Genomic DNA, 14,803 nt, shown 5'->3' with positions numbered 1-14,803 from the left:
ATCAGACCATATGATATTCTCCCAGTACTCTTCTGGATAATCCAAATGCTCTCTAGCAAACTTCAGATGGACCCAGTCATGTACTGGCTTAAGCAGGAGGACACATCTGGCACTGCAGGATCTGAGTCCCTGGCGGTGTTGTGTGTCGCTGATGGTAGCCTTTGTTACGGTGGTCCCAGCTCTATGCAGGTCATTCACTAGGTCCCCTTGTGTGGTTCTGGGATTTTTGCTCATCGTTCTTGTGATCATTTTGACCCCATGGGATGAGATCTTGCGTGGAGCCCCAGATCGAGGGAGATTATCAAGTGGTCTTGTAGGTCTTCCATTTTCTTATTATTGCACCCACAGTTAATTTCATCACACCAAGCTGCTTGCCTACGGCAGATTCAGTCTTCCCAGCCTGGTGCAGGGCTACAGTTTTGTTTCTGGTGTCCTTCAACAGCTCTTTGGTCTTCACCATAGTGGAGTTTGGAGGGTGACTGTTTGAGGTTGTGGTCTTTATACTGATAAGTTCAAACAGGTTTCATTACTACAGGTAATGAGTGGAGGACAGAGGAGCCTCTTAAAGATGAACTTACAGGTCTGTGAGAGCCAGAAATGCTGCATGTTTTTAGGTGACCAAATACTATGTAATTTCCACCATAATTTGCAAAATAAATCTTGCCAATTCAGATAAGGTGATTTTCTGGATTTGTTTTCTCATTTTGACTCTCATAGTTGTGATCTACCCACAATGTCAATTACAGGCCTCTCTCATCTTTTTAAGTGGGAGACCTTGCACAATTTGTGCCTGACTAAATACTTTTTTCCCCACTGTATCTAGCTATGCATAACCATACCTTGGATTCTAGAAAAGCTGGGTGTAAGACAATATATGTGTTAGGAACAGCGGAACGCACTGAATAAAAATAAATAATAAAGTGCGTTCGCCGCTCGGGGTCCACCGTGCAGTAGATGTTACACCGCTGCTAGGTTATGACAGACGAGCAATATGACGGTATAATGTGCACGGGTTCAACTTCACCCGAAGTGCGCAAAGCGGACTCTGTTCACACACAGAGGCGCCGCAACATAGCCATAAAAAAATGCTGAGCCTGTTGGTGTCACAGACCACAGGGAAATGCACACACGGTATCTGGTCACAGGAGCAGGACCCAAGGCAGAGGAGCTGCGTCCGTCTAGACCTACCGTGTGTGCGGCGTCACTACTGAGGACGCCAAGGAGGGCTGCAACTGCAGCGTGGCGTAGGACACAGCCGCTAGTCGACAAAGCTAGGAAGCAGGCGCAATGTCGGACGCTAAAGTAGAGGTGCGGTGTGCACAGTGGCCTAAGGCTTGCCACTGACTGGCGCTGACTGCTGCACTAATTCCCTATCCACATGCGTAATATCAGAGGGAAGGGGTTTCAAATGAGTCAGTCACCAGAGTCATATATCCATCACCATTCACACATTTAGCTTGAAAAGTCTATACTAGCGCATGGCTGAACGGTCATGCGCGTTTTTTACAGCTGTGCGGGACCTTCCAGATGGAGCAATGAGATCTGGAGCAGGACCTGGGCACATGACTCCTGATCTCCAATGGGAGATCGTCTCGTGAGCATGCCCAGTAGGAGCACAGAGGAACTTAGTCTCTGGAGCGGTCTGCTGCAAAGTAATCTTCTCTGCAGTAGATAGACAGCAGGAGACCGCAGAATGTGAGGCTCTGGATTCCTGCAAAGCCGATGCAGAAACCTGACGCCTAACATTACCCCCCCTCCTAGGGCCCCCTCCCCTCTGAGCCTTCCAATCCACCACCTTGTGCCCATCAGAGGCATAGGCCTCAGACTCGTCCGAAGGCAAGTCTGATGTCCCGGTAGATGACACGGAAAACCGGGATACGTGGAAGGTATCAGAGGCAGCAAGATTGCCAGGTTTAAGAAGGGACAAGTGGGTGACAACGGGAGTGGCAAAACCGCCCGGAGCATAGGTTGAAGTGGAATGCCGCGGTGTGTCGGCGGACGTTTCCACTCTCTGTTTAAGGAGGCTACCCCGAGCACATGAGGCGCATGCCCGAATATATTTTTTAATGTCCCGAGCCCTGTGCGGCCACCAATACAAGCCTGCCAGGAGTTTTGTGGTCTGCATGTAGCCACAGTGACCACCCGCTCTGGACGCGTGTGCCCACGCGAGAACCTTTTGGCTGAAGGCGAGGGGGGACAAAGGTCTTGCCCGGTGGCACAGAGTTTGGCCATTGCGGGGCCCCGTTATCCTGGGGAACAGAGTGCTGACAGTGGTAGCCGCAAGTGGAGCTTAGTGCCGGACGTGCCTCGAGACTGGCGCCAGACACCTCCATGGGCTCTGGAAGTGAACACTCTGGCTCGGGTGACTCCAGAGGTTCAAAGAGGTTGGGAGCCAGAGTAACCTTCTGTCTGGATTGAGCACGCTCCAGTCCGCGCTCCGAAAAACGGAGATCAATGCGGGTGGCAATGGCAATCAGCTCCTCCAGACTTGCAGGAACCTCTCTGGTACATAGAGCATCCTTAACATGCTCAGCTAAACCTCTCCAAAACACAGGGATGAGGGCTTTATCAGACCACTCCAGCTCGGAAGCCAGTGTCCGCAAACGAACGGCATACTGACTGACTGAGAAGGATCCCTGAGTTAATGCAAGGAGCTGAAGAGAGGTATAGTGTGTGACCCGTGGTCCCAGGAAAACCTGCTTGATAGATGTTAAGAACTGAGCAGCGGTCTGAACCTCAGGGTCACCACGCTCCCACAGTGGCGTGGCCCACTCCAACGCCCTGCCCGACAGAAGGGAAATAATAAACCCCACCTTAGCCCATTCCGTAGGGAATCGCGCAGCCAGTAACTCCAGCTGGATAGAGCACTGGATCACGAAACCCCTACAGGAGGCACAATCACCAGAAAATTTATCGGGCAACGGGAGGTGGGAAACTGTCGGCGCAGGGGAGGACGTGGACATACATGAAACCGCCTCTGCGATCGCCTGTATAGCAGCCTCCAAATACTTCGCCGCTGAGATAACACTCTCAAGAGTAGCCAACCGGCCCTCTAGCTGGCGAATGCACTGAAGGAGTTGCTGCTGATCTGCCATTACTAGCCAGACCCTGGCGCTAGTATAATGTTAGGAACGGCGGAACGCACTAAATAAAAATAAATAATAAAGTGCGTTCGCCGCTCGGGGTCCACCATGCAGTAGATGTTACACCGCTGCTAGGTAATGGCAGACGAGCAATATGGCAGTATAATGCGCACGGGTTCAACTTCACCCGAAGTGCGCAAAGCGGACCCTGTTCACACACAGAGGCGCCGCAACATAAACATACAAAAACGCTGAGCCTGTTAGTGTCACAGACCACAGGGAAATGCACACACGGTATCTGGTCACAGGAGCAGGACCCAAGGGAGAGGAGCTGCGTCCGTCTAGACCTACCGTGTGTGCAGCGTCGCTACTGCGGACGCCAAGGAGGGCTGCAACTGCAGCGCGGCGTAGGACACAGCCGCTAGTCGACAAAGCTAGGAAGCAGGCGCAATGTCGGACGCTAAAGTAGAGGTGCGGTGTGCACAGTGGCCTAAGGCTTGCCACTGACTGGCGCTGACTGCTGCACTAATTCCCTATCCACATGCGTTATATCAGAGAGAAGGGGTTTCATATGAGTCAGTCACCAGAGTCATACATCCGTCACCATTCACACATTTAGCTTGAAAAGTCTATACTAGCGCATGGCCGAACGGTCATGCGCGCTTTTTACAGCCGTGCGGGACCTTCCAGATGGAGCAATGAGATCTGGAGCAGGACCTGGGCACATGACTCCCGATCTCCAATGGGAGATCGTCTTGTGAGCATGCCCAGTTGGAGCACAGAGGAACTTAGTCTCTGGAGCGGTCTGCTGCAAAGTAATCTTCTCTGCAGTAGATAGACAGCAGGAGACCGCAGAATGTGAGGCTCTGGATTCCTGCAGAGCAGACGCAGAAACCTAACGCCTAACAATATGTCATTATATATTAATTTATTACATAAGAGAGACAGAAGATTCGGCACTGCTCCTTAACCCCAAAGCAGTTCCATGACTGCTATTCAAGTCGAAAATCACACACCTTGACCGACCGCCAAAATACCGTCAGAACGGGTGCTCAATCCAGAAAAGCAAACGTAATCTGATTTTGCACAAAAGAGAAAAAAAAGTGATGGCACTCACTGTTCTGTCGTGAAAATTCTTTATTAATTAAAAGGCATTGGCACGGGAGGAACGTACAGAGAGTGGACAACGGCCGTTTCACGAACTTGCGCTTCAACGGGTCCACTCTCTGTACGTTCCTCCCGTGCCAATGTCTTTTAATTAATAAAGAATTTTCACGACAGAACGGTGAGTGCCATCACTTTTTTTTCTCTTTTGTACAAAATCATATATTAATTTATGCTAATGGTTTCATGATTAGAACAAATTATCATCCAGGACTCTGAGAAAGCTGGGTGACAACCAATACACCTGCCATGATAAAAGATAAGAGATGGTTGTCAGATTTCTGGATAAAGAATTTACCAAATTATGATATGATGCATGCCTAAATTGTTGCATGACTCAGGAAAAAAAAAAATATGTTCAGAACTGTTGCTGGCATCCAATATACTTGCCATGTTTTATACCAAGGGTAAATTGTCAGTCTCCTGAGTTGCAAATCTACCTGATTATGCAGTGATAAATTCCCAACCAGTACTGGGAACAACCAGTATTCTTGCCATGATGTTCCCTCCAAGAGGTTATCAGGCTCTTGAATGGCAAATCTAACAAGTTATGGTGGCCACCAAAAATTTTTACATGACCTGGAAAACGTCTCTTTCTCAAAAAAGGCTGGCTGACAACTAATTCTCTTGCAGCAATATCCCAGAAGAAGAGGTTGTAAGATACTTTTTGACAAATTTACTTAATATTTATCCTCTATATGATCACATGACTAGGATTTTTTTTGTTCTGAACTATGGAAAATGTGGATGACAACCTACCGCATATACTCGAGTATAAACCGACCCGAGTATAAGCCGAGGCACCTAATTTTTCCACGGAAAACTGGGTAAGCTTATTGACCCGAGTATAAGCCGGGTATGCATTGTTCCCTCATCCCTGTCCTGCTTTGTGTGTCTTCCCAAGTTCTATCCTTGTATGTATAGCTCAGCTCCCCCCGTCCCATCCTTCTATACAATGCTCGGCTACCTCCAGTCCCATCCTTCTATGTATGGCTTGGCTACCCGTCCTCCTCCATGCTGCCCCGTCCTCTTCTGTGCTCCCCTGTTCTCCTCCGTGCTCCCCGTCCTCCTCCGTGCTCCCATGTCCTCCTCCTTGCTCCTCTGTGCTCCCCCATCCTCCTCCATGCTCCCCTTCCTCCTCCGTGCTCCCCCATCCTTCTCCGTGCTCCTCCATGCTCCTCTGTGCTCCCCTTTCCTCCGTACTCCCCTGTCCTCCTCCGTTCTCCCCCATTCTCCTTTATGCTCCCTGGTCCTCCTCCATGCTCCCTCGTCCTCCTCCATGCTCCCCCATCCTCCTCCGTGCACCCCTGTACTCCTCTGTGCTCCTCCGTCCTCCTCTGTGCTCCCCCATCCTCTCCGTGCTCCCCCGTCCTCCTCCGTGCTCCCTTTGTCCTCCTCCGTGCTCCCTCATCTTCCTCCGTCCTCCCCTGTCATACTCACCCTCTTCGCACCGTCGCTGTACGTCCCTGCATCTCAGTTGTCCCTGCTTCCTGCAGCTCTCCTGTGCTGAGCGGTCACGTGGTACCACTCATTAAGGTAATGAATTTTTGCTCCACACCTATGGGAGTGGAGACGCGTGCATATTCATTACCTTAATGAGCGGTACAACGTGACTGCTCAACACAGGAAGAGCTGCCCTGCTGGGACAACAGAGATGCAGGGACATTCAGCAATGGTACGAGGAGGGAGAGTATGATGTCACAGCTGCCGACTCTTGCCGCTCCCCCTCCCCCGCCTGCTTTCTGCACAATGACTCGTGTGTATGACGAGGGCGGGCATTTTCAGCACAAAAAATGTGCTGAAAATCTCGGCTTATACACGAGTATATACGGTATATATTTCTACCATGACATCCCCAAAGGGAGGTTGTCAACCTCTTATTTGGTAAATCTAGTTATTTCTGCACCAACAATATTTTTTAAAGCTTTTTCATTCTTTCCTGTCACTTGCCATAAATAAGTTTTTTTTAACATGGTGTACATGTAAGGAGGTGGCAGGTCCACTCAGTTGCGCCCTCTCCTCTCGCCGTGTGACACCCCGTGCACCTCCTGTAAAGTTATGCATCACCATATGTTGTCTATTGTGTAATGTAGTGTAATGTATGTGCTTGTTATGCCATGTAATGTAGTGTATGTTTGTCATGATCCATGCTGGATCAGGACTGATAAAAAGCACAGATAACCTTTTTTTTTTCCATAAGCTGTGCTTAAGTTTGGTTTTTGCCCCCAGTGACCATCAGGATTATTGCACTGTGGTGTCTTTTGTTCTAAGTTTGCCCCCGGTGGTGGTGAGCCTCATTGCACTTTGGTTTCTTTAGTTAAGTGCACATGGTTATAATGCAGGTGTGATTGCTCTGGCTCTCCTATAAAAGAGTCACAGGTGTTGCAATAAGTGTTGGTGATAGTGTTCATTTCAACCATCCTTGGTGGAGGAAGGAGCTGGAGAGCATTCTTTGCAGCACTTTCTTAGCCCTGGTGTGGAAGGAGTCATAGGGGATTTCCTTGTAGCTCTGACAGAGCTTGGTGGCAGCGATTCAGGAAGAGAGCTGCATTCTGGTGGTGGACTCTGTTGCCAGGAGCAAGTGCAACAGAGTAAAGCTAAGTGGTGTTTCCCTGTTTGTGTTTTTCCTTAGTGTGTATTAGTACAGCGGTGGGGCCAGTGCCTGCGCCACCCAGCTCCCTAGCAAGGGATAGGTGTAGGGTGTGCTAGGGCGACAGGTTCCTGATCGGCGCCCGGTGTGGAACCGGCATAGGGAATGTTAGGAGAGTTAGGGACACTGACTCAGGGGAGTGCAGGAGGTCTCCACGTCCCCTTTCCCTATCGCAGGGCCCACCGTTGTAACTGTTTCCCCGTGTCTTGTTGTTTTAGTTACCGGCCTGCGGGCCGTGTCACACAGGACCGTATCACGTGCCGCGTCTTGTTGTTTTAGTTAACGGCCTGCGGGTCGCGTCACACAGGACGGGTCATCGTGACAATGTTGTTATAATGTTCCCTTTAATGTACTTTGCCTGTCATGTCTGTAATGTATCTAGTAGAGGCAGGGACAGAAACAGTTCACTGCTGGGTTGGGCCAGCAGCAGTAAGTCCACAGGAAGCTGCTGTTTCCCTCCAGAACTGCCTGGGACTTGGACAGGACAGACATGCATGATACAGGGCACTGTCACACAGGACAGTATCACGTGCCGCGACTTGTTGTTTTAGTTACCGACCTGCGGGTCGCATCACACAGGACGGGTCATCGTGACATTATCACCAACCCATAACTTTTTTTTTTCTGCTGAGCCATGGACCCAGTTGAGCCCTTTGCCCAAATGCTGCAGATCCTTACTAATGAGATTAGGGGGCTGCGCGATGAGTTGATGCAGCAATTGCAGCAGTTGGTGGGCTTTGGGGGCTTGGTTCAGAGACAGGTTCAGCCAGAACCCAAGATATCCCTCCCTGACAGATTTTCTGGAGGGAGAGATCAATTGTTGGTGTTTCAACAAGCCTGCAAATTATATTTCAGGCTGCGCCCTCGTTCATCAGGGAGTGAAAAGCAATGGGTGGGAATCATTATGTCCCTTCTTAAAGGGGATTCCCAATCCTGGGCCTTCTCCCTACCGGACAATTCTCCATCATTAGAGTCTGTGGATGAGTTGTTTGCGGCTTTGGCGCTTGTGTATGGCGTCGCCCTGGCGAAATCCCGAATCCGTAGGTGTAAACAGGGAGCCCGGGTTGCTGAGGAGTACTGCTCAGAGTTTAGGAGATGGGCCACTAACACTCAGTGGAATGACCCTGCACTTAGGAGTCAATTTGTACTGGGTTTGTCTCCAAAGTTGCAGGATACTCTGGTGCAGTACGCCGCCCCCAGGTCACTTGAGGCCTCCATGTCCCTTGCCATCCAGGTGGATAGACGCCTTAGGGAAAGACATATACAAAAAGTGCCCCCTGATGACCTCGCTAGGGAGGAGGACCCACCAGTGCGGCCGGAGGAACCCAGACAGCCCGGTGTTGTTGATACAAAAAAAGGGGTGTCTGCGGCTCGTCGTGGTGGGGGGGTATGCTTTTCCTGTGGGAAGCCTGGCCATTTTATGAGAGCCTGTCCAGTTCATGCCAAGTCTCCAGACGAACCTATGCAAGTAGGAGGAGCTAGTTTGTATTCGGAGCTGCCTACGGTTCGGGGAGTGGTGTCGGCATGTTTGTACTGTGGGCAGACTGGTCATGTCCTGAAGGCTTGCCCATTGTGCGCCAAATTATCTGTGCCATGTGAGAAGCCGCATTCCCCTGGTCGCTTGGAGGGAGGCGACCAGGGAGTATACATTTCCTCCATTTTGCCCTCCCAAGGTACCATGTCAGCAGAGCTCTTGGCTGGTGGGGTACCGGAGGTGATACCGGTGCTTGTGGACAGCGGAGCAGGAGTCAGTCTGGTGGATGCTCACTTTGTCCAGACTCATAGTCTGAGGTGTAGGACGCTAGCCCAGCCTATAAGCGTCCAGGCCATAAACTCTGTTCCACTGAGCTAGGGGAGCTTGACCCAAGTCGTAGAGAGTATCCATCTGCATATAGGACATCATGAGGAGTCCTTGTCATGCTACGTCTTGGAGGGAATGCCAGTACCTATTGTTTTAGGCCTCCCTTGGCTGAAAAGACACAACCCGGTAATAGATTGGAGGGCGAGGGAAGTGGTCAGCTGGGGGCACTCGTGTGAGGGCTGCTGCCTAGGAACTACTGTCTGTGCCGTCTCTCTTCAAAGGACCCCTTTCTCTCCGGTGAGAGCAGCAGATGTGCTGCAGGAGAGTAGGGGTAAGTCTCAACCCTCGCCATTGGCCAACCCTGGGAGGCGCAGACCTCATGGTGGAAGGGGTTGGAGGATGGTGTACCCCTTGGTGAAGTGCGGGGGTGTGAGTGTGGTGACACAGGGGGACGCCTGTTGTCAATCCCAGAAAGAGTTCTCCAAATGGTGACAAACAAATGAATGGCAATAAACGTTCAGGTCCGGACCTGTGTGTGAACGAGCGTGTATGGGTGGCCACCAAAAAACATCCAGTGGAAATGTGTTGTGGAGTGTTACCAGCTCATACCAAACATACACATACACAACTTGTTCCCCAGGTCAGCGCTTCGGAGATGTGTGGTGCCTCCAGAAACGTTGCCAATACCAGCGGGCTCGTTTGTCATCAACCTGACGTGCAGGTAGTTGCTGGGGTGAACTCTGGGTCTGGGTGTCCCTGCTGTAGATGGTTCCCTGATGAGGAGCAGTCTTGAGGGTCCAGAGGCCCCTCATTAAAGGGAGGGTACTGTCATGATCCATGCTGGATCAGGACTGATAAAAAGCACGGGTAATCTTTTTTTTCTTAAGCTGTGCTTAAGTTTGGTTTTTGCCCCCGGTGGCCATAAGGATTATTGCACTGTGGTGTCTTTTGTTCTAAGTTTGCCCCCGGTGGTGGTGAGCGTCATTGCACTCTGGTTTCTTTAGTTAAGTGCACATGATTATAATGTAGGTGTGATTGCTCTGGCTCTGCTATAAAAGAGTCACAGGTGTTGCAATCAGTGTTGGTGATAGTGTTCATTTCAACCATCCTTGGTGGAGGAAGGAGCTGGAGAGCGTTCCTTGCAGCACTGTCTTAGCCCTGGTGTGGAAGGAGTCATAGGGGATTTCCTTGTAGCTCTGACAGAGCTTGGTGGCAGCGATTCAGGAGGAGAGCTGCATTCTGGTGGTGGACTCTGTTGCCAGGAGCAAGGGCAACAGAGTAAAGCTAAGTGGTGTTTCCCTGTTTGTGTTTTTCCTTAGTGTGTATTAGTACAGCGGTGGGGCCAGTGCCTGCGCCACCCAGCTCCCTAGCAAGGGATAGGTGTAGGGTGTGCTAGGGCGACAGGTTCCCGATCGGCGCCCGGTGCGGAACCGGCATAGGGAACGTTAGGAGCGTTAGGGACACTGACTCAGGGGAGTGCAGGAGGTCTCCACGTCCCCTTTTCCTATCGCAGGGCCCACCGTTGTAACTGTTTCCCGTTTCCCCATCTCTTGTTGTTTTAGTTACCGGCCTGCGGGCCGTGTCACACAGGACAGTATCACGTGCCGCATCTTGTTGTTTTAGTTACCGGCCTGCGGGTCGCGTCACACAGGACGGGTCATTGTGACAATGTTGTTATAATGTTCCCTTTAATGTACTGTGCCTGTCATGTCTGTAATGTATCTAGTAGAGGCAGGGACAGAAACAGTTCACTGCTGGGTTGGGCCAGCAGCAGTAAGTCCACAGGAAGCTGCTGTTTCCCTCCAGAACTGCCTGGGACTTGGACAGGACAGACATGCATGATACAGGGCACTGCCAGGTCTCCAGATAGGAGGAAACTGTTGCCCTGGATTCTACAGGACTGAGGATCAAGGACTAACTGCTTGCATTACGGGTCTCCAGGACTATAGGAGGGGGAGGGCCCCACATTGAAGGAGTCTCAGGCCCCCAGATTCCAGCGTGTGGATTTTTGTGATTTTGTGGGTACGGATGTAGCCAGCATCAGGGAGAGAACAGTAATCCAGTGGTACACTTTTCTTTGTCATCTTATTCCTACAATCCTCTCCTATAAAAAATTACTTTGTTTTCCCCGTTGGACACAGTTGCCTCTTCTGCCTTTGATTTGCCCAGACTACTGCAGCTGGAGCAAGAACAAGTTACGTCGTGAGGAAGGTTGTGTTGGTCCCAACTGTCTATGTGCAAGGGACCAGGGGAGTGCTCGCTGACAGTCAGCTCAGTGGACTCTATTCATGTGCCTTTAAGAATCCGGTTCTGACTACCCTCCCCTGGTCGCCCTTGTTACAATGTATTGTGCCTTTAAGAATCCGGTTCTGACTACCCTCCCCTGGTCGCCCTTGTTACATACATGCCGCTGTTTTCCTGAATCCGGCATTCTTTTTTTTCTTCTGCGCCTCTCAGTTCCTGAGATATGGCCTCCTGTTCACTGTGAGTATATCTAGTCTTTTTAGCCATCTGGGAGGGGTCATCTTCTCATAGTCCTCACCCATTTGGAAAAAAGACTAAGTTTATATTCAGTGAACAGAAGGCCATATCTCTGGAACAGAGAGGCGCAGGAACAAGAGAAAAACAGCACTGATTTCAGGAGAACAGCGACAATTACACCAGGTAAAATTAAATTACATATTTATTCAAGTGACAGATCCCCTTTAAGACTTGAGAAAAGCTGCATGACATCCCTTGTGGAAGTTAGGAGTATCCACAGGCCACCATTCAGCCTATAGATGCCTAATGAGGACCATTTTGTTGGTTTGGTAGACTACGATTTTCTATAAAATGTTTACCACAGTGTATATTGGGTAATACGATGTATAAATCTGATGAGAGGCTCAAATCAGAGCCAAATATACATATATTGGAGTGAAGTATTAATGCAGCCATGACGTAAATAGGTATGAGGTGACAAATAACCGTACGTCATTGTAATGCATGTGTGTATGAGGCCTAAGGGATCCGGGATAGGAGAGGAGCCTAGACCAGAGGATTTGGAGTGGAGAGAACGAGGGGCCTCTTTGATTTCTTCTGCTTCATACCAGACACTGTCTAGACTGCAGCAATTATTACCAGCGCAGAACACCCAGGCTCTGCCATCTCAGCTGAAAGGGAGCTTAACACAAAGCGAACCAGAGAAAAAGCACTGGAGAGGGAGAGAGGGCTGCCAGCAGACATGGCACCTCGTGCACTCCAGCCAGGAGAGGGAGATGGGCTCAGAGGACAGGTTTTACACTCTGTCAATGCAGAGAAGGCTATAATTATATTTTGTGCATAAAGAAACGGCATGTTCTGTACCACTTATTAGAGACAAAACCCCGCTCCGTATGTTTGTAACAAAGCAAAGTTAACTGATGAAATGCTCAATGCATGCACTTTGTGACACAGTGTACATATATATATATATACAGTCATGGCCAAAAGTATTGACACCCCTGCAATTCTGTCAGATAATATTCAGTTTCTTCCTGAAAATGATTGCAATCACATTCTTTGGTATTATTATCTTCATTTAATTTGTCTTAAATGAAAAAACGCAAAAGAGAATGAAGCAAAAAGCAAAACATTGATCATTTCACACAAAACTCCAAAAATGGGCCAGACAAAAGTATTGGCACCCTCAGCCTAATACTTGGTTGCACAACCTTTAGCCAAAATAACTGCGACCAACAGCTTCCGGTAACTATCAATGAGTTTCTTACAATGCTCTGCTGGAATTTTAGACCATTCTTCTTTGGCAAACTGCTCCAGGTCCCTGATATTTGAAGGGTGCCTTCTCCAAACTGCCATTTTTAGATCTCTCCACAGGTGTTCTATGGGATTCAGGTCTGGACTCATTGCTGGCCACCTTAGAAGTCTCCAGTGCTTTCTCTCAAACCATTTTCTAGTGCTTTTTGAAGTGTGTTTTGGGTTATTGTCCTGCTGGAAGACCCATGACCTCTGAGGTAGACCCAGCTTTCTCACACTGGGCCCTAAATTATGCTGCAAAATTTGTTGGTAGTCTTCTGACTTCATAATGCCATGCACACGGTCAAGCAGTCCAGTGCCAGAGGCAGCAAAGCAACCCAAAAAAATCAGGGAACCTCCGCCATGTTTGACTGTAGGGACCGTGTACTTTTCTTTGAATGCCTCTTTTTTCTCCTGTAAACTCTATGTTGATGCTTTTGCCCTAAAAGCTCTATTTTTGTCTCATCTGACCAAAGAACATTCTTCCAAAATGTTTTAGGCTTTTTCAGGTAAGTTTTGGCAAACTCCAGCCTGGCTTTTTTATGTCTCGGGGTAAGAAGTGGAGTCTTCCTGGGTCTCCTACCATACAGTCCCTTTTCATTCAGACGCCGACGGATAGTACGGGTTGACACTGTTGTACCCTCGGACTGCAGGGCAGCTTGAACTTGTTTGGATGTTAGTGGAGGTTCTTTATCCAACATCCGCACAATCTTGTGTTGAAATCTCTTGTCAATTTTTCTTTTCCGGCCACATCTAGGGAGGTTAGCCACAGTGCCATGGGCTTTAAACTTCTTGATGACACTGCTCACGGTAGACACAGGAACATTCAGGTCTTTGGAGATGGACTTGTAGCCTTGAGATTGCTCATGCTTCCTCACAATTTGGTTTCTCAAATCCTCAGACAGTTCTTTGGTCTTCTTTCTTTTCTCCATGCTCAATGTGGTGCACACAAGGACACAAGACAGAGGTTGAGTCAACTTTAATCCATGTCAACTGGCTGCAAATATGATTTAGTTATTGCCAACACCTGTTAGTTGCCACAGGTAAGTTATAGGTGCTGTTAATTACACAAATAAGAGAAGCATCACATGATTTTTCGAACAGTGCCAATACTTTTGTCCATCCTCTTTGTTATGTTTGGTGTGGAATTATATCCAATTTGGCTTTAGGACAATTCTTTTTGTGTTTTTTCATTTAAGACAAATTAAATGAAGATAATAATACCAAAGAATTTGTGTTTGCAATCATTTTCAAGAAGAAACTGAGTATTATCTGACAGAATTGCAGGGGTGTCAATACTTTTGGCCATGACTGTATATATACACACAAACTCCCTGAGTCTATCACTTTTACCAGACAAGCTTGGGGCCCCTCGCCTGGTAGACAGTCCACGCTGCAAGCTGGATATGCGTAGAATGAACACTAGCATCCAATGCTACAGTCCTTTTGCTGGGTGGTCATGGGGCAATGGGCAGCTATTTGACATGAGCCGTGACATCTCCAGCAAAGTACATCCCTAGTAAGGCCCTCAGCTGATGCCTCCATGGATTTTGGATGCCTCACCCCCTTTTTAACCTCCGCCCGCCAGTGTGGAGTGGGTTGCCTTACCAAGGACCCATCGAACCCCTGATACCTTTTGACCAGTCGAACCAAGTCATCAGTGTTCCGGTGATCTCCCTTGGCAACCCAAGTCTGCATCGGACTCGGAAGGGAGTGCACGAACGGGTCCATTACAACTCGCTTCACCATCTGCGCTGGTGTAGAGGACTCCAGCTGTAATCAGTTTTGGACGAAGAGCAGCAAATCAAACATTTGGGAGCGAGGGGGTTTGTCGCGGCGATATCCCCAGAGTTGGACCTGTTGTGCCCTGGCAGACATTGTCACCCACAAGAGTGCCAAAATTTCTGTTTTCAAATTTGCATATTCTTTGGCGTCCTATAAGGCCAAAACATAGTCGGCCTTTTGTGGTTCCCCCGTTAAGTATGACACAAGGAATTCCGCCCACTGCTTTGGTGGGAATTTTTCACTATCAGCAACTTTTTCAAAAATGGTTAAAAAGGCCTCTATGTCCTCACCCGGGGTTATTTTCTGCAAGGCTCTCCTCACCGTCTTCCGGACAGAGAAATTATCACTGACGTTAGGGTTGGAGCTGTCGCTGTGCTGCGAATCGCCTCTGTAATTCAATCTGATGCTGCTGCCACTGGCTTTGGACCAGGTTCTTGATCAGGTCCTCCATTTTGTCTGACCGCTGTTCATCCCTATCGCTGCCTACACCCAGGAAATGCAGTTTGTCCACAGCCGTCACAAATGCTTACTAGGGATCTTGCCCGC

The sequence above is a fragment of the Dendrobates tinctorius genome, unplaced genomic scaffold, assembly GCF_039654945.1.
Source record: "Dendrobates tinctorius isolate UK_male_01 unplaced genomic scaffold, ASM3965494v1 ptg000120l, whole genome shotgun sequence".
NCBI lineage: Eukaryota > Metazoa > Chordata > Amphibia > Anura > Dendrobatidae > Dendrobates > Dendrobates tinctorius.
This window is presented reverse-complemented; position numbering follows the sequence as displayed.